The 21,125-nt window shown below is 27.6% G+C and overlaps 1 protein-coding gene and 1 long non-coding RNA gene across 2 annotated transcripts in view; one reads left to right on the top strand and one right to left on the bottom strand.

The window, feature by feature from the left end:
* Positions 1-15,702, bottom strand: part of LOC136984279 (insulin-like peptide receptor) — a 73,368-nt gene extending 57,666 nt beyond the window's left edge. The window contains exon 1 of the mRNA XM_067281195.1: positions 15,513-15,702. The gene's annotated coding sequence lies outside the window, so the exon portion shown is untranslated. The remainder of the gene's footprint in view (positions 1-15,512) is intronic.
* LOC136984288 (uncharacterized) lies at positions 219-19,225 on the top strand. The gene is made up of 3 exons (XR_010882169.1): positions 219-334; positions 18,832-18,943; positions 19,127-19,225. It is a non-coding gene; the product is annotated as an uncharacterized lncRNA (long non-coding RNA).
* The last annotated feature ends 1,900 nt before the right edge of the window (positions 19,226-21,125 follow it).

Genomic DNA, 21,125 nt, shown 5'->3' with positions numbered 1-21,125 from the left:
TAATATTTATCAATATCAGAATTTTAAACATGTTTTTGAATTAATGATGTAATATATAATAATGTATAATATTATAATCTATTTATATGTCAGATTTAAGTTATAACAAGAATAATTTTAAAATTATTTTTGTTATCTCTTTATATTCTGTAACTGTTTGTTTATGCGGATAGTTACTATGGAAATTAAAATATTCTAAAACAGTTGTTTACAGATGAACAAGTAGTGCAAAACAGAATGTTCCAAATACAGAGAAAGTATTTTTCCTATAAATTTGTGGAGTCTCACACATTAGAATGCTTAGAATTAGAAGGAATATCTGTTCCATATTCAGGTAAATCTTTTGATTATTTATTATGATTTATACATATTAAATGTGTGTGTAAAATAATTTTATTTACTAATTTTTCTTAAATATATTTTTATATCAAAAGTTAGATTAATATTGAATTCTAGGAATAATATAAAATTAACATAAAATATTGTAAAGTCATGTAAGAGTTATAAAAATATTCTTTTTAAAAAGTTCATTTGTTTTTTAAATTGATTGTTGAATGTTCTATATAAAGATATTACTAAAATAATTTGCTAATCACTACCATTGATTATATATGATACTAATTTATATTACAAATAATTATGTCTACTGAAATTTTTTCAAGTATTTATTTTGGTAAATTTTGCATTATCCATATAAACTACACACATTACAATTCAAATAAATTAATTTTAATAGTAAATGTTTAATTATCTTCTATACATATCATTTGTTTTGAATATAAATCTATAAAATTACTAAATTTTCCGAAATCAATTGGTAAAGCATCCACTCGACGACTTCGATAGTCTAAGAAAAACCAACTTGAAAAAGAGAAAACCTAAAAGGACATAACTAGAAATAATGAAAAAAATAATATTCAATGACATTCGATCGTTGAGTAAACAACTACAAACTGAAACCAACAGAAATCTAAAAACCTGACCCAAATAGTTGAAAAATTTAGGTTGGAAGAAATTTCATTTGCTGAATCTATTTTTTTTTATTTTAAAAAAATCAAAAAATAAGATAAGATAAATGGTTCTCAAGGATTATGTACAAACAATATATTGAGTAATAATGCTATAAATCATTGCAGGAAAAAATTAATTTGACATTTAATAATAGATGCTAAACTCACACTAGGATTGTAATTTTATTTTAAAATGTTCATTTAGAAACTTATTATTAAAGAACACTTCTAGCCCACAACATAAATAGAGTGTAAATTGATTAGCCTAATAAATACAGCTATAATAAATTAGATGTAATGAGTCCTCCAATTTATTATAGCCATATTCATTATCAATTTATAGAAACTTCTTTTTAAAAACAAAAAAAATGGTTGTAGTTTGTTTTATTATAGGCCTACATAAACAACTGTAAAATGTAATTAACATACTAACATCAAAAATTACTACCTTATTATTTTTTTTTTGGATTTTATCAAGTTATAAAAGAAATTACAATTTCATTTAAAGTATCAGTTACTTTTAAAGTAGAAATTAGTAATTTTATTTTTAAAATGAAAAATAGTAATGACTAATTTAAACCTTTTTATAATCACTTCTTCATTTTTTTAATGATAAATATACACTTATTTTATAATGGATAATACTGCATTTATGAAACTACTGAATTTTTAATTGATTTGGAATTAATAAATGTACAGATCAGCAATGCATGCGAAATTTGTTATAAAATTGCAAATTTCATTATCTTAATTCAATAATACAATTATTATAAAAGTTTATACTATTAATATTTTACACATGCACACACAAGGAAAATTTACAGTATATTTAATATTTACAATTCCATTAATAATGGCTTAATTTTCTTTTATAAAAACGTTTACAGTACAATAATACTTTCTCAAAAATCTTCGAAAACAAAATTGTCTAGACTGATATTTAGACAATACAGTATTTAATCTATAGAAACAATAAAATGTTTATAGATCAGACTGTTGTTTAAACTGAAAACCAAAGTTAATTGAATTTTTGAATTATATTTTCATCCTATTCTGAATTTGAATTCAAGAAATATTTGAATTTATTATTTTCTTATTTGTAGCTTTTTATCAATTCCTTTTAAATTTATGAACTAATTAAAAAAGATTTTTTTAAAGTTTTCTTTTTTGAAAAATAAAAACTTTAATTTCATTTCTAGTAATGAATAGATAATAAAAGAAATAATGATATAATATAAACAAAATTTTATAATTAAATAATAAATATAAAATTTAAAATAAAATAAAAATAAAAATCAGACAATTTGGTTTACTATTATTTTAAAAAATGTGTGCGTCTGCTTGTGTCTGATATGTTATTCATAAATGTTTATATAGAAAGTAATTTTAAACAATTTTTAACATAAATAATGTAGCACAATCTGAAATTATATAATACTATCACACACATATATAAATTTTATATAATTTATTAACTCAGAAAAATTTTATTGAATAACTGAAATAAATTATCTCCATTAACTAATTTTTAATTTGGCATTTATCTTATGCAAAGTAAATTTTTAAAATTTTGTTTGTTTGTGTCGCAATTATATCTGTGCAAGGCCTTTGTAGATACATTTCTATTTGGATTTGTGTTGTTGTTAAATTTCACTTTTTCTCTCAATTTTTCTTCAGGATATTTTCCTTTTTATTTATATACAATAAGACCCTGCTTAACGTTGCCTCGATTAATGCTGATTTGATATAACGTGGTAAGCTTGAAGCTTAAAAAAGCTCAAAATTTATGCCAATTCAAATTATCTCATGGCATTTCATTGATTCCTATATAATACGATTATTCCCAAACACAAACCAATTAGCAAAAGGTGGCAGTTTGTCGTAGCACTGTAGTTCCCTTAAATCTATGTTTGTTTTCTGTAATTTTGAAAAAAATATAACATCATGGATGCCATAGAAAATATCGACTTTACCTGGCAAGAATTAACTGATAAATGCACGAACTAAGCGCAGAAGAAGTTATGGCTGAAGGTATCCAAGAATTCTCAATGAGAAGAGCCTATTGCTGTATCATTAGGTTGACACCTAATCGATACAGCAGGACTAGGAGATGTAAATGAGCAGGATATTGAGGAGTTACTGCAGGTTTCTAGTGAAATTCTTACCAACGACAATTTTCAAGAACTGGCAGAACAAGGAATTCATGTAGAACTGAAAAATAGAGGTTATGAAAATGAAGAACCCAAAGAATTTCTCTACAGATTTAGATACAGATACAGACAGAACTACAGATTTCCAGATTAGTAAAAGTTTGGTAATGATAACCAAAATCGTAGATCAAATTGTAGTGAATGATCCAGATTTTGAAAGGAGTGCAAAAGCAAAACGAGGCATTTTGGATGTGATCTGCTACCGACATTTGCATAAGGAAAGAAAAAAAAGGACAAATGAAACTAAACTACACGACTTTATCGCAAAAAATAAGAATTTCAAAAGAGCCAGAACCTTTATCACAAAATATAAACTTTAGATTTCTCTGTGCATATGTTTGTGTGTTATTTCACATACATTATTATGCAAATTAATATAAAAGTAACTTAAAATTATGGTAAAATCTGTTTATTTTTGGTCGAGTGTTCCCCTTTCCATATTTACTCTGTTAAGTGGAGTCTTACTGTACTTTCCTATAAACTGCATTCCAATATATTTTATAGAAAAATTCACAAGTCTAGAAATTTCTTTCAAACGACCATAAAAGTTTGTTTTAGAAAACAAATCTGCCAATAAACCAGTCCACCACTGAAAACACAACATATTTAATTTCATGTTTGGTTATTTCTAGTTTGGAAACAGTAAATTAAACAATTTAATAATTAAAGAATGCATGACCAAAATAAAGATATGCAATTAGCTAATTATCCCAAGCACTGACAAGTACATTATCTAGTAGAAAATCAAATGCAGTTAAATATTTAATGGATTTAAATTGTCAGTTGCTTAGAAAACTAAACTCACTATTGATTCAGCCTAGATTAGTAATTGTCAATAAACTTTATATATATTTATTTATACAGCAACACTGAAATAATGTTACTGTTTTGATCTAATTTTGAAATTGTCATTGCATTCATATTAGTCAATAAAGCCTGAATTTTTCAGATTTTTCTGAAAGTTACAAAAATCCAGAAGAATCAAAATACAGTCAAATTCATTTTAAAAAATTCCATCTTTTCTTATAATTAGCTTTTTAAAATCATCATCTAGTAGTAAATTTCCTATACTTATTTACTTTATGTAATGTTAAAAAAAATCAAAAATTATAAAAATAAAATTTACTTTCTAATCAAATTATTAGAACATGGATTAATTCAGGTAATTTGATTTAAAAAGATGGCAATTAAGCTGTCACTTATACTAATATTAATAATTATATATGATTTTAAATTAAAATTTAGAATATTTTGGAAGAAAAAAATTAATCCTGAGTAGAAAAGAATCAAACACACAATGTCTGATAACTGCAAATGCATCACCGGTTATGCTATCTGGATCCTTGCACAAATAACTTAGTTGCAAATGGCTTCTATTAATTTTCAATGCCTTTAAATCATTAACTGTTTTTATTTATACGTAATATTTTTATATAAAGTGAAATCTCTCTGTAATGGGCACTTGCAAGATTGAAAAAATTGTCCATTTTAGAGACCCAAAAAATTGTCCACCCAAGAAAGGTTTTGTGAGAACTGCCTTTAAATGTAGCCTAAATTTTTATTTACAAACATGTATTACTGTTTTTGCATGGTATGTATATTATAACACATGACAGTAAGTGATGAATTAACACAAGGTCACAGTACTATATAAAAAACATTTTTTTAAATTCAGTTACAATTGATTATAGCAATCTGCTTCTTGCTATGCATAATTAAACTTTGTGCCAGCTTTCTACCATCTGTATCTTTTTTATTGATGTAAAACTGCTTTAGTTTGTTCATGTAGTCCAGGGCCTATCTGTATAACACTATTGGTGGCTTTGTACAAGGTATCATTTTGGCTATGAAGCCCGTTTGTCCAGTAACAATTCATTTATAGACTCAATATATAATGCACATGGAAAAGTTTAAATAATATTTTCTCATAAACTACTGCTTGTTATATCATGCATTAGTGGAAGGGATGTACTAAAACGTTAAAATTTCAGCAAAATCCAGGATGTCAAAGCTTGGATGTCTTCTTGTGAGTTAAACTCTTCATTTAGTGAATAGTTTAATTCTATAAATAAACAACTACTAGCCCGTTATAGATAATGATCAACCAATACCGATTCTTTAGCCATTTGCTAGCCTGATAATTCGGCATTGGTTGATAGTTTAATTCTTTCGTGAAATCTCAAAGTGACTGAAAGAGTCTTTGTATATTATGGTATCTTGTGTACTTAGTTGGGACAATGGTAGTGATGGTAAATCCTGCTACATTCATGCAATTATGTTGTTTCCATATCATTCCTTACAAACAGTTTTTTGTCTGATATTTATTATATTGCTTAAAATTTTTCAAGCCATTACTGTTTGGTGTCAATGGCTCAATAGTCGTTTCTTGATAATTTCCACAGCTTGTGTTTTTCCAATCTTGAATACTTCTGCTAATTTTCTCATTCTGGGCTTCTCTCATTTTTGCGATTCGATTTCCTCATCTTTTAATATCAGTAATTTACGCAAAGCAATATCAGTGGCATGCGATGACAATTTTCAAAAGGGACCAGATATGAGAAAACCTAATTATTATTTAAACACAGAAAAAAATTAATTTTATTTTTCCAGATCTGTTATATATAACAAAAGAAAAGTATGACAATCTGCCAAAAAATGTACCCCCAAGATTTTTACATTTTTGGACTTGGAGGACTTTGAAATGTTGAGAAATGCAAAAAATTTGGGTTTTTTTTCTGTATGTATGGACCTTAGGCTGCGACTATGCGGACATGAGCGAGCAAATTTTCCAAACGAGCGAGAATATGTGGTGAGAAGAGGCAAGACGTGATAAATATCAAAACCTGTCAGATATGTGCAAGAACCAGAAATTCGCTCTCGCCAGCGTTATTTCTCACTTCTCGCTTGGGCATGGTTTTCCTTTGCAAAAACTAAATCACTCACAACTTCTTGCTCGCTACTAAATTAAACAAATATGCTTTAATTAGAATAAATGTATAAATGTGATTGAAAAAAGGATGATCAGGTGATAAACCAAAAGAATGATTGAAAAAGACAGATGATAAATTGAAATCATATTATATGTTACGTGCCACTTTGGGCATGCATGCCGTGGGTTCACCACCCCTGGTCTACGAGTTACTCAGTACTATGTTATATACTGGTATATCTTTCAGTGGTATATATAAGGGTTGTTCAAATAAAACATAGACTGAACCACCTGTAGATGTCACTTATCACTATAGCAAGATTACAGAAATCACAACATAATGACAAAGTTCATTAGCTGTTATAAGAAAGCACCTTCTGCATTCAGACGTGTGTCCCAAAATAGTATAAGTTTGTGTATAGCTTTTGCATAGATTAATAATAGTTGAAGCTGGAACTTCAACAGTAAATAGACACTAAACTTACATTAAACACTTTTCCAGCTACTAACAAGTAAGTTTAATGAAAACAAATGTTTTCAGCCCAATTGATGACCTTTGTCAGATTTTTTTAAAAAAAAGGAAAGGGAAAATATATAATTTGCAAACAATGTTACAAGCGTTGGCAATATTTCAAGCCAGTTGACAATTCTGTAATGATTTTTTCAAACTGGTACTGTTTCTTTGCTATTATAAAATTTATTCAAGATATGTTCAAATTTTTTTCTCCTAAAAAAAGGACTAGAGTCAAATCTAGGTAAACTAGACAATTACAATTACTTAAGGCTCGGATCTGAAAGACACCAAGAGACACCCATACATTGGCGCACTTGGGGCAGGTGCCCCACTTTTGTCTAAGTTGCTCTTTTCCTAATCCTAAAGGGGTCTCTAAACAACAGAAAATTCATAACTTCTAGCCTAGGCTGCAAATATAAAAAAGGACTAATGAATGATGTTTGTCTATTGCCCTATGCAACTTCAACATGTTGACCAAAACAATATTCTTTGTTTTCAACACCATATTAGCCACAGTGCAACAAGCACTGCGGCTAACATGGTGCACTGACCTGACATTTGATTATAGTTTGAAGCTTCTTGTATATTGTAAGATGCCCTTTTTTTTATAGTCTGCAGACACCATTGAAGACACCTGTAAATCAATTTGTAAATTTTTATTTCTTTATACAGTAATACCCTGCTTAACACTGCCTCGACTAACGCTGATTCGATATAACGCAGTCTGCTTGAAGCCTCAAAAAGTGCTCAAAATTTACACTGATTCAAATTAACGCAGCAGTTGATTGATTCCTATATAATACAATTATTCCCAAACATGAACCAATCAGCAAAAGATGGCAATTTGTCATCTGTACTTTCCTTAAATCTGTGTTTGTTTGGTGCAATTTTCGAAAAAAAGTAACATCATGGATGCCACGTGCAATATTGACTTCACTTGGCAAGAATAAACTGATAAATGCATATGGAGTGTGGAAGAAGTTATGGCTGATGGTATCCAAGCATTCTCAACGAGAAGAGCTTATCACTGTATCATTAGGTTGACCAAATTGTCAACCTAATTGATACAGCAGGGCTAGGAGATGCAGATGAGCAGGATATTGAAGAGTTACTGCAGGTTTCTGGTGAGAGCCTTACCAATGACGATTTTTAAGAACTGGTAGAACAAGGAATTCATGTAGAACTGGAAAATAATAATTCTGAAAACAAAGAACCCAAAGAATTTCTCAACAGATTTCCTTAGTAAAAGTTTGGTAACAATAATTAAAATTGTTCATCAAATTGTAGTGAATGATCCAGGTTTAGAAAGGAGTACAAAAGCAAGACAAGATGTTTTGGATGTGATCTTCTGCTACCGACATTTGCATAAGGAAAGAAAAATAAGGGACAAATGAAACTACATGACTTTATCACAAAAAACAAGAATTTCAGAAGATTAACACTCAAAAAAACCTTAAAAGACCAGTGGTAAAAAGCTTTAATGTGAAACAAACACTTTCGACCGTACTTTCAGTCTTCTTCAGGTTTAAAAAACAAATGATATTAGAACAAGTGAACAAAATAACAGAATTATTTTTAAAAATGGAACCGCAGAAACAGATTTTAAAATAATAAACGGTTAAGCACGTGTGTTACCATGGCGATGGATGGTATATATAATACAAGAAAAACTGATATAAATACACAGAGCCATAGCTAGGGTATGGCCAATGTGGTCCCGCCATAAGCGCTGATTTAATAAAGGTGCCAACGAGAAGGTTTTGGAATAATATGTATTTGAAATTAATTACACAAAAAAAAAACCTCTATATTTATATTTATATAGTATTTATTAATCTGTAATTTCTACAAACATACATTTCAAAAATAAACCACCATATTTATTTTTATTTAATAACAAAAATTAAAAAGGCGCCATTTTTATTCTTGGCCATAGGCGTCCAAAATTCTAGTTACAGCACTGTAAATACGTATAAATACACCAAATAAGGGTAAGGGTTTCTAACCGCTGGTGGGGGAGTAGCCTGTTCCTTCATAGCAATACTTCCAAGCGTGAGACACATTGATGGCATCATTAGAGTTAATACAGTTGGTACGTAACCCGGCTTTGTAAATTTCAAGAGCCTCAAGGTTTTCAACACGGTGTGACAGCTTGATCAGTTTGGCCTCATGTAAGTCAGCTCTTATGCCGGGGTCAGTGACATACATGGATAGGGCAGTGGTGAGCCTTTTATTATTGATATCGTATTTGTGTTCCTTCAATCTTTTATTCTGAGAGCGTTTTGTGGACTCAATATAAACCAACCTCCTTTGAAATCTGTTGTCCCATAGAGGAACCATGTACACACCCGGTACTTGCTTTTCCTCAATCCTGTCTTTGCCACTGCGAAGTAGTCCATAAACAATCTTATATGCAATCTTAGTGTTAGAACGGGCAGCAATCTCTCTGTAAATAGAGTTGAGGTGGTGGTCGTACTCTACCACTACACGAGATTGTGTCAATAAAGGTCGTGTGTTCCGTAAGTTGCTAAATGCGCATTAGACATGTCTCGTGTCGCTATACGGGTGGAGTAGGCATAAGAAAGGTTGCGTATCACGTTCCTGCTATATCCGTGCTGTACAGCTATGTTCTGAATGCATTTCAACTCCGCCTTGATGTCTTCAGATCTGGTGTTGTGTGTGAAAGCCCTTTTTGTTAGGGCACGGAAGGCAGAGATCTTATAGGAGAAAAGGTCAGCAGAGTTGGCTGGCAACTCTGCTGACCCTTTCAACAGTGGTGCATAGGGTGATTTGTAGTGTACCTTTGTTATTATTCTGGTGCCATCAAGTTGAACATTGATATCCAGAAAATGTGCAGCTGTGTTGCTCTTCTGATCCAATTTGATGGTGAGGCCGTATGGGTTGTCATTCATTTTACCTATGAAATGGTTTATGTTCGGTTCTGCTTTCCATAAAATAAAGATGTCATCAATGTATCTCTTGTATGCGAGAATGTTGGAAAGGAACTGTGTTATGATTTTTCTTTCAAGCTGTCTGATCACCAACTCACATAGATCCCCTGAGAGTGGGTTGTCCATAGGTACACCATGCTTTTGTAAGTACGTATTGTTGTTAAAGCGGAAGAAGGAGGTGTAACATAGAATGTGTGCCAACTCCAAAACATGTTTACGGTGTGCAGTGGCTCTGGGGTTGCCTAGTAGTAGATCCCCGATGGCACAGAAGCACGGTTGTAATTTGATTGAGGAATATAATGAAACAAAGTCAAGGATGGTGATGCATGCATTTTCAGTTATGGTAAGAGGCCGCAAGGTGTCTATTAACTCTGTGGAGTTCTTGATTATCCACAAATAGCTGCTCAAGCTATTATAAATGTGTTTATGTACAGCAGAATCCAATAATCAAGTAGGTGATCTGGCCTTACCAAGAACAGGCCTCAAAGATGGTAACTCCTTGTGCGTCTTAGCGAACGCAAATAACCGGGGAGTGTCAGGTGAGGCAACCACCACCCTGCTTAACCTCCATTCTCTAGCAAAGGGAGTTTGCATGAACCTTTTTACCCACGCTTGTAACCTGTGTACGTACATTTCATCTATGGGTTCACAGAGCTGACTTACATGAAGCCAAACTGATCAAGCTGTCACACCTTGTTGAAAACCTTAGAAACCTTGAGGCTCTTGAAATTTACAAAGCCAGGTTATGTACCAACTGTATTAACTCTAATGATGCCATCAATGTGTCTCACACTTGGAAGTATTGCTATGAAGGAACAGGCTACTCCCCCACCAGCAGTTAGAAACCCTTACCCTTATTTGGTGTATTTACATGTATTTATAATCGGTTTTTCTTGTATTACATATACCATGCCATCGCCATGGTAACGCATGTGCTTAACCGTTTATTATTTTAAAATTCATTTCTGCAGTTCCATTTTTTAAAATAATTCCGTTATTTTGTTCACTTCTTCGAATATCATTGGTTTTTTAAACCTGAAGAAGACCGAAAGTACGGTCAAAAGCATTTGTTTCACATTAAAGCTTTTTACTACTGGTCTTTTAAGGTTTTTTGAGTGTTAATTTATGGGGATACCAGTATTCCTTTAAGGCCTATTTACACACCCAGCCTATTTAATTAACTTAACCAAAATGCATTTTGGCCAGTAAGGCTGAAATGCATTTTGGTTAAGTTAATTAAATAGACTGGGTGTGTAATAAGCCTGTTCATTAGTCATAGTAACTAAGTCTTTCTTTGCTTATAACAGCATGCTTTTGTGTGTTCAGCTTGTTTTGGCTTATAAGAGTATTGCACTGCTGTGTCAATCTACATTAAATGTACTGGTACATGTACTGATATGGTTATTAGTCACTAATAAAAATAAAAAAATGTTCCAGATACTAGAAAGGTTTTTAAAAATAAACAGTTTTTTTAGGTACTTTATGAAATCTAGTGCTGATTTTGCCCCATCTATAAGAGAAGAGCATGCTCTTATATGCATGGAAATATTATTATTATATATATATATACACACACCATAATAATAATTATTATTATATTAAATATAATAATATATTTTAGCTTTGATAAAAATATATTTTTCTTCAATATCATTTTATAAAACTAAGAAAAACAATAAACAATAAATCGACATAAAAGGGATTAAAACCAATAATGTTATTTTTATTTTATTCATATACTAAACATTATTCCAATAGTGAAGTTAGTTTCACAAGCTATTTTTCTATTGTCATGCAAATACCAAACTCATGAAACCAGTTCTATTTCTTATTATTATTTTGATAACTTTCCAAAAACATTTTCTACAAATATAACATTTATAATGAATTATTAAAATACAAAGCAAACTTTTATTAACAACAATAAATTATTTTAATACATAATTTTTAAATATCAGTCTATATTTTATTTAACTTGTACTCTAAATTTTCTTACATAACTGTTAATGACCAGCTAACATGTTAACTGATAATTAAAAACAAAACAAAATTTCAAGAACAAGTAACAACACAAACACACAATATTTTCTTTATTAATTCATTTTTCCTATTTATTCTGACTATTCTTGAATAACATTGAAAATATTACAAAGTAATAATATAATATTTAAATAATACATCTCTATTTAACAAGGTAGCATCTCTTAAATGACTGCCTAAAAATATCAAAAAAAAATAATAATTACAAAAATTTCAGAAAAGAAGTTCATATATATATCAATTATCATGATTCAAACATAATACAAGAATTATTATAAAAACTAAAATAATTATATAAGGTAATTTAATTTATATTTATTGAATATTTTTATCTTTATCTAAAAATTATAAACATTAAAATATTTGAAAACTTAAATTTGATAACTTTCATAGTTTAAAGTTAAGATTTTATGAACTGTTTTTGTCATTCAGTTTAGTATTTGTTTATCAGACAAATATTTGAAAAAAATAATATTTACATTGATATAAACAATCAACTGTGTAACAGTTATTTTTCTGTAAATATGGCAGATTTTTTTCTTAATTTGAATTAAGTGCCTTATAAACAATACTATGAAAATTAAAGAACTTAACATTATGATATAATGAACCATACTAAATAAATTGTTTTGTTTCCTCCACTGTATAAATTTTAATTTTATGCTGCTAATATAAAAGAAATTTTTCCATGTTAATAATATAGTCATAACTATATTATTAACGTGGAAATCTTGTTAGATTTCACACGTATAACCAGAGCTATTTTCCAGCCAGAACACATTGGTACATCCTACTGGCAGATAGCATAAAAAGTATAAATAGCCAGTACATAATATTAGCAGCTGCTCAGCAAAAGATTCTATACATTCACTCATCTTATATGCATACTGGCAGTATTTTTTTTAGAAAAAAAAAGAGCACTGCTTACAGCCATACTATTAAATGAAAATTTTTCATCTTCAAATCCAATTGAAGTTTATGATCTATTAAAAAATCCACAATTTAAATTTAAATGACTTATTGAACTATGTAACTTTTACCAAAATTTAAATACTTGTAAAAAATCAGTATATTTTCCATAATTTTAATGTGAAATCTAAATAGATTTAAATCTGTAAACTTTATAAATAGCATTTCAACATTACATTCAGCAGACTTATTACAATAATGATTATAATTGTTATGCTAAATATATCTTAGTAACAGTTTGATATAAATCTACATTAAAATCTTATTACATTAAATTATTTATCAATACACTGTTTTCATTTTGCAATCAAATATTTCTATACATTTTGAATGTGTAGAAATAGAAAAACAATCAAAATCTGATATTTTTCAAATGAAAAAATCAACTTATAAAGTCGATCAATTTCAAATCAACTTATAAAGAAATTTGTATTGTTCTTGAGATTTTTGTTATATTAAGTAAAGATTACAATATACAAAATAGTATACTGTATATTCAATAATATGTAGATAGCCTATATTTTAAAATAAATTCATGAATTGTATTTGACCCTAAATCTAATACAAACTTATTTTAAAGTTATAATAGTGGTTTCACAGATCTAAAACATATCGTAATTTGCTAAATAAACTAATAGGAATATATAGAAATAAACAAACAATACAAGCAATGAAGAAAGTTTTAAATTTACTAAGTTATTAATTAAATATATTTATATATTTGGTTTAATTCAGTACACAGGTTGTTTTTTTATATCAAAAACTATTTTTGAACAATTTAAACTATTATTTTTATAATAGACTTGAGATAAAAAATAGATACAAAATATTGAGCAAGTTGTTTATTAAAGTGAATTTTAGATAAAATGTTTCATTTTGAAAAATGACAAAAACGACAAATTTTTAAATATAGAAAATTTTTTCTATATATTAAAGTTTATTCGTCTCTATTTTTGGAAAATTGCCATTATCAAAAATTCAATGAAACTTATAAATTTATACATATGTAAACATTATGTATTACTATATGATTATAATATAGTTTTGAGATAACAATTTTTTTGTTAAAGCTTTAATATTTTTATTATTGTTGTTATTATTATTTAATAAAATACTATTCAATAATTCATGAAACTATAATGATGATCAAAACGATGACATATTAAAAAGCAACTATTGCATTACTCTTGCTTTGGATAAATGAATTCAAGAAGTCTTCTCAATATATCATACAAGAATAAAGAAATAGAAATGGATTTAAGGAAACTTTAAATATTATCAAAAGCATACTTAAGAAATTTGTCAATTTAATAAAGGAATATCAATTATATGCAATTTAATTTTGAAAAATTTAGTAAGATATTTATTGAAAGCTCATTATTCCATTAACTTTGAAAAACTTTAAAAAATGACAAATTTCAAAGGTCAATGAATACATTTGTTTACTCACCCATGAAAGAAAAATGCTTGAACTAAGGTCAATAAAAAGACATTTGTCTGCTGCTACGTAGCAAAAAAAATTGTTTTAACAAATATAATTTTAATTCTTCTCAAATATAAATGACATAATAAATCTGAATAAATAACCTATTTTTGAGGAAAACAAAAGTAATTTAATCTTGTTTCTGATGTATTATTATATCTATGTAAAATGACGAATCTAATTTATATATAGAACAATTTTTTACTGTACTTCTATCATTACCTATATCACTTATGTATGGTTTTTAATTATTTATCTATGTAATGGATATTCTATCACCATAATTATTAAATATTTATTAATCTGTAATAATATTGTAAACAAGTAATCACTAACACGCATACTGTACAAATTGAGTAATAGTTATAGCTACTATAATTATTACTCAATTTGTAAAGTACGCGTGTTTCGCATGATTTGCTTCTAAAACGTATCCAGATTAAAGAAAAACCAGTCTTGCTCCACAAAACATGGATAAAAGTTCACAATTAATACATTATGAATTTTTTCTTAATTTTGCTTTCTTTAAAATATATAGTAATAAAAACTACCATCTTCGAAAAGTCCGGAAAAATTCCAAGATTTTAAATTTTGTCGCGGTCTGACGAACAAAGTTATTTAAACAGAGAGCAATAAAAGATTTTTATATATTTCTCATGTAATATAAAAACAACAACCAATTTACCACAGACATATATTATATTTAAATAATTCACAACATCCGACGGCTATCAAAAACTACCATCTTTTTCGAGTTTGCCGAGCTTTTGCAAAAATTAATTTATTCGATCGGAGGGCTACGAAAGGGTTTTTAAACTCGCCACACATAACCGAATATGCAGACCACAACCATTCTTTCACAGACATATACCGTATTAAGATACCTCAACAGTAGATGCATCCTTAGCGTAGAAATTTTTTGGGGGGCGACGCATACATAAGGAAAAAAACTTATCACCAAAGCATGTTTTTTCAGAGAAATTCCTTCACATTTAACTCAGTTATACTGCAAAAACTTATCATTGAACTATGTACACTTTCAATGATTCCATCTCTAAACATATATAAAGTTTATTTATGAAAAACTAAGTTTGACAGAAAAGTAAATGAATGTTAAAAGCACAACTGTATCATATAAATATATCAAATTTTGTTATCTACAGCAAGTATGTAAGATAATACAACTTCAATATCAAACAATGGGACAAAAAAACCTAATCGAATGTGGTAAAACTAATTAAATGTATTGTAAAACGATCAAATTAACAAGTTTTCTACCAATTACGATAACGTTAACATATGTTAACGACTTATTTAACTTTACATGTGTGCAACTTTACGCGTAATCAGTAGAATAGCATGGGCGATGATTAACTTAAATATTGGAAAGGAAAATAACTTCTTACTCTAAATGAACTTGGTCGTGAGAAAATAACATCATCAGACATCACTGTCAAGGTCTGTCGAGTTGTTATTATTATCAAGTCACACGATTAAATAAAATCGATAAAACAAACTGTTTAACTCGCAAATGCGTCTTCATCTGTTTACGTAAACCTAAATTAATATTCCGGGAGTAACTGCCAATCGACCAATCAGATTGAAGTATTTTATTTTGTTGACATCGTTCGTTTATACTTACGGTCGGCAAAAATGTAAAATAAATATAAATATTTAAAAGTTAAGAAACTTCAAATAAATATCTACGGTTATTAATAAAGTATAAATTTATTTAAACATAAAAATATAAAAAGTTCCGATAGATGGCAATACTTTAAAAAAGTTGTTTACGAGATGGCTATTGATTTTTTTTTATACATATATATATATACATACGCGGCGGCGAATAAAATAAAAATATCTTTTTTAATTTATTTTTTAAAATTAAATATTTGTGAATAATTTTTAAAAAAAATTCTTAATATAAGATGAAAGGAAAGTCAATTTAAAACCTGTTATATGTTAAAGAGAAAAGAACAAAAAGAAAAGAAGAAACAAGAATGTAAAATCCGGTGTCCGGTATATAAAATGCGAGCGCGACTTTATTTTTAAAATAAAATAACAAAATTAATTACTTTAAATCTTTTTTGTTATTTATTTAATTATTTTTTCAAAACTCGAAAATATTATTTTCGAACAAATAAATTTAGTGGATAAAATCTTTTTCGAAAGTTTTGATTTATTCAATGCTCCAAATTCCTTACGTATCTTTCTTCCTTTACGAGATGAGAATGCTATAAAGTTGCCAGACAACTAATTTAAATTTTCAACAGACAGTAAACAAAGTAAATCAAGTTTTAAGGAAATATTAACGCCTGAAAAATTAATAATTTATTTTTGTTATTATTAATGTTATATTTTATACATTTTTAAGTTTAATGAAATTTTAATTTATTATTTTTGTAAACTAATAAAAGAAAATTAATTTCTGCATCTTTTGAATAAATCACTTAGTTGGAAAATTGGAAACTTTCCAATATACAGTTCATCGTTTATTACTTTGTATATAATTTTTTTTAAATTTTTTAATGAGAAAATTTTAATTATTTTTTATTTTAAATTTTTAAATTTTTTTTAATTTAAAAAAATATTTTAAGCGTGAAATCAATTTAAAATATATCAAAATTTGCAATATTTGTCTCCAATCTAGAACAAATAACGTCTGTTAAACGAACAAGGCACATTTTTACGTCATTTTTAAAAACTGACCATTGCAAAATAGACAGATGACGTCATGTTGACGTAAAATTAAAACCAAACGATCATACTTGTAACATGCACTTGTATAATGATAATAATAATAAACGTCTATTATTTTTTTTAAAATTAATTTTAATGTATTTTTTTATATTGAAAATAATTATTAAATATTTATTTAGTGTAATAATACTTTACAAAATTATTATAATTTGTATCTAAATAATATAATTTAATTATTAAATATGGGACGATTTTAAAATATAATTTTATTTCTAATTCATATAATTATAATTATTTTATTTTTTTATTTCTATAATAATAATTTATATTAATAATATATTATTAATAATTTATATGATGTAAAATGGTTACATTAAAGAAACACAAAAATGAAAAATACGTAGTACAATATCTCCGCGTCTCTACTATTGATTTATTTAATGTTGTTTACAATTTAATGTAAAAAAATTAACGCTTTAAACAAGTTACATAACTAAATTATACGCAGTTCGTAAAAAAATAATACAAATATTTTTTCCACTTATTTTTACATTTAAACTGTACAGGATCTGACGCAGCAAGGTCATATGACTTGTACTGTACGTACACCTTGTGACAGATTGCCCACTAGGCACGTGAGGCACATGCCTAGGGGTTCTGGGTTCCGGGGGCCTCGAAAGTAGAAAAATAGATCAGTTTTACCGTTACAACTGTATATCATAAAAATAAATAAATAAGAATAATCCAAAATTATTTAGAGGAATCTCCAATCTTCTGTGTCTAGAAGGCCCGAAAGGTCTTAATCCGCGTCTATAGTTTAGTCTTTACATAAAAAGAGTGATAAAAATTAAGGTTTGTTTTAATAAGTAGTTTAATATCTGTTTTATTCTTATATTTTTATGGCTTTCGAGGAAGAATGGAAATCCATATGACTGCTTCAGAGACTATTGTAACTGGATCGGGTCTTGCATATTACAGAATTCTGTCGAATTTCGTTTAGTAAATTAATTACAAAACTTCAAAAATTTTAAATTCAGTTTTAAATTTATATCGGTAATGATCTAAGCGCTTTATTCTTAATGCATAATCTATTACGCAATGAGCATTACAGTAGAAGATAAAGTGGGAAATAGTTAGGGTGACCATACGTCCAGAATTTCTCCTGTTTTTAAACCTTCAAAAATAGAATAAAAATTTAAATAGAACCATTTTATAGGTCTTATAATGCAATTTAACAAATAATGGGCGTCAGCAGAAAGTTTTCCAAGGGAGCAAAGCTCGAAAATAAATAATTAAATTAATAAATTTTGCATTGCATCAAAGCATTGCATACAGCATTGCATCAAAGCGTTCTATGGTCGAGGGTGTAAGATTACACATCTCAATCACTTTTACGATTATATAATAATTTGTGGAATTTTTTACTCCATTCCAGGAAAGGGCAAATGCCCCGTTTGACCCCCTATGCGGACGTCCATGTAACCAATTTATAGGTCACTCACTCTTAAAAACTGTGCCAGTTTGGGCGATAAACAATATGTTTTAGCAGGAAGAGTATGTAACAACCATTGTTAGTACATTGTACAATGATTGTTAGATCCCATATCTACTATTAATTATAAAATAATATCAAAATAATAGAATTTCTTCTCAGTTGTTTGTCTAATATAAATGATCTTTTACAATTACATTTTACAGCACAATTAAAGCACAGCAATTCTAATTAAACCATTTAAAATTGATGAAATAAAACTTTTCTAATTAATGGACAAGAACAATATTTTGTTTTATTAATTAAAATGGAAATATTCTAAAGGATTAAAATTTGATATTTTATTTTAAAATATCTTATTTAATCCATTAAGAATAAAGCAGATAATATTATTTAAAGTAATCATACACATCTGTTTATTATTGAAGCTAAATTTTGGTTTAAAAATTAAAAATAATATTAATGTATATATTTTATTGTTAATTCTTCTTTAATTAAAATTCAATTGTAAATTATATATTTAAATATTTCAGATAATTAATATACACCTGAGGAATATGGAGGACGCAGGGAGGATGAAAGCCAGTATTATTTTAATTAGAATTATATGGTCATTAAAGTTGGATTAATCATTAAGCTGCTTAAGTAAGACCAAATTTTATTTTTTAAATGTCTGTATGTACTGTAATTTCTGCTTATATCAGTTGCTAGGTTTGAGTATTTAAAAATATTTTAGAAAAATAATTTTTTTGAAATTTTTTAGTTATTGTAAAGTTATGAATGATAGAAAGTAACAGGTTTTTTTTTAATGTTTATTTCATCTCTCAGGGTCACTTAAAGAGATGGACAGGTTAGACAATTTTCTATTTGTGTCCATTGCTGATGTTTTGGATATTTCCTTTAGATATGAAGATCCAAAAAGTTTAGACCCATTAAAAATATATGAAAAATCGTAGTTTTTCTATATTTTTCTATGAAAAGCGTTGTTTTTTTCGAAAAATAATAAGTTAAAGCTTTCAAGTAGAATATTTATACTGTACTGTATACAGGGCCGTGGATAAGCAGGGGCAGAGGGAACACGTGCCCAGGGCGACAAAATTGTTATGTGAGAAAACTAATAAATTCATAGAAAACTGTCACATACGAGTATGAAAAACTATATTATGAAATACAATATGCATTATATTAATAAGTGTTTTTATGATTTTTAAATTTGTAATATACTAATGAAAGGCTTATCCAAAAGACATCTTATTTAAGTTGGCCCCTGGTATCAAATGCTTTCTTTAGCCACGACTCCTGACTGCATATAATATCGCATTATTTTCGGACAGATTTATATATATATATTATATTATATTATTATAAGATGATTTATTTATATTCCTAAGACAAATAACACAAAGACTTTGCTTTATATATATATAAGGAAACGATAAAATTTATTTTGTTAACGACTTGGTCTTGTGTAATTTGGAAATGTAATTTTGTTTATTAGACACGAAAGTATTTAAAGAAAGAATTCGATTTTAACATATCAATGGCCAGGCTAGTCTAACAGTTGTTATGTTAAATAGTGCAAAACACTTTTTGATGATGCAAACAATAAATTATGGTATTTTGTACACGTTAAGTTTCTGTCGAACATAACTGATGCAGGGGGAAAAAATGGATATTATTTTATAAAACAATTTATTTATTAAGTAAATGTATAATAAAATTTTTGAATTCGATTTTAGAATTTATTTTATTCACTTTTCATTGAAATTAAGTTTAATTAGTAAAATTTTTTTTAATTATTTGGAAAAATTCATTTTGTATTTTGTTTAAATACAATTTTTAGATTATATTTTGGAAAAATTATTTTTATATAAGCATATTCTTTCATAGGGAGGCGAATACAGCTATTTGTTCCGGGCCTCACATTTACTGGGCTTCAAAACATTTATTACATTAAATTTTTGTATGTTAAAACTTTACTTTTTGGCAAATTTTATTATTTAAAAAATATATTTAAACATTTCTTTTGTACGGGGACCTCAACAAATCAAAAGGCCTGAACTCTGGACACTTCAAAGACCTCACTATGAGGAACTATTGTTCATAAAAAAGCACAAAATAAGACGTTGCCGAGACCTTTTTTTATTTTGTTTTTTTTACTGTATAGAATTAAAAACAACAAATAAAATAAAATGTAAACAGATTTGAATAAACTATTTTAAATCAATTTTGTCAACATTATTTAAAGTTAGTCAACAGTTCAAAAATATTTTTGAATTTAAAGAATTTTAACTGATTTAACCATTTTATTGTTTTTAATAATTTTTTTTATTATTAACTTTAAGGAATTAATACTTTTTATTTTTATTTTTAATTAAAGACAAAAATACGATTTTGTAAGAGTATAAATATTTACGATGTGCTTCGAATAAAACTAAAAACAAAACGGAGAAAGACATTTTCTTAGCAGAACTTATTTATTGACAAGAGTATAAATTTTAGTATAAAAAACCGTGAAGGGGGGAAAACTTCAATATATTAATATTTTTCTTATACTTTCTATTATAGAAAATGTACTTTAAATCGCATTTCATAAAATTGAAAGTATTGGAAACGAATCAAGCGAATAAAACTCGTTCTTTCTGTAATTATAAACAACGTTTCCGGAAATATGCTATATTTTCAGATCTTTTGATATTATAAACTTTTTCATTGATATTACTTTGTATATTTATTGTAAATATGTAATTGGCATATTTATATATAGCTTTATATATTGGTTTACGCTTGACAAAGGCTCATCAGTAGCCAGGCGGTTCTGTTCCCT

This window comes from Centruroides vittatus, unplaced genomic scaffold (assembly GCF_030686945.1).
Source record: "Centruroides vittatus isolate TY-2023 unplaced genomic scaffold, ASM3068694v2 contig_911, whole genome shotgun sequence".
Lineage (NCBI taxonomy): Eukaryota > Metazoa > Arthropoda > Arachnida > Scorpiones > Buthidae > Centruroides > Centruroides vittatus.
The sequence above is the reverse complement of the archived record's forward strand: the minus strand, read 5'-3'. Positions and strand labels throughout refer to the sequence as shown.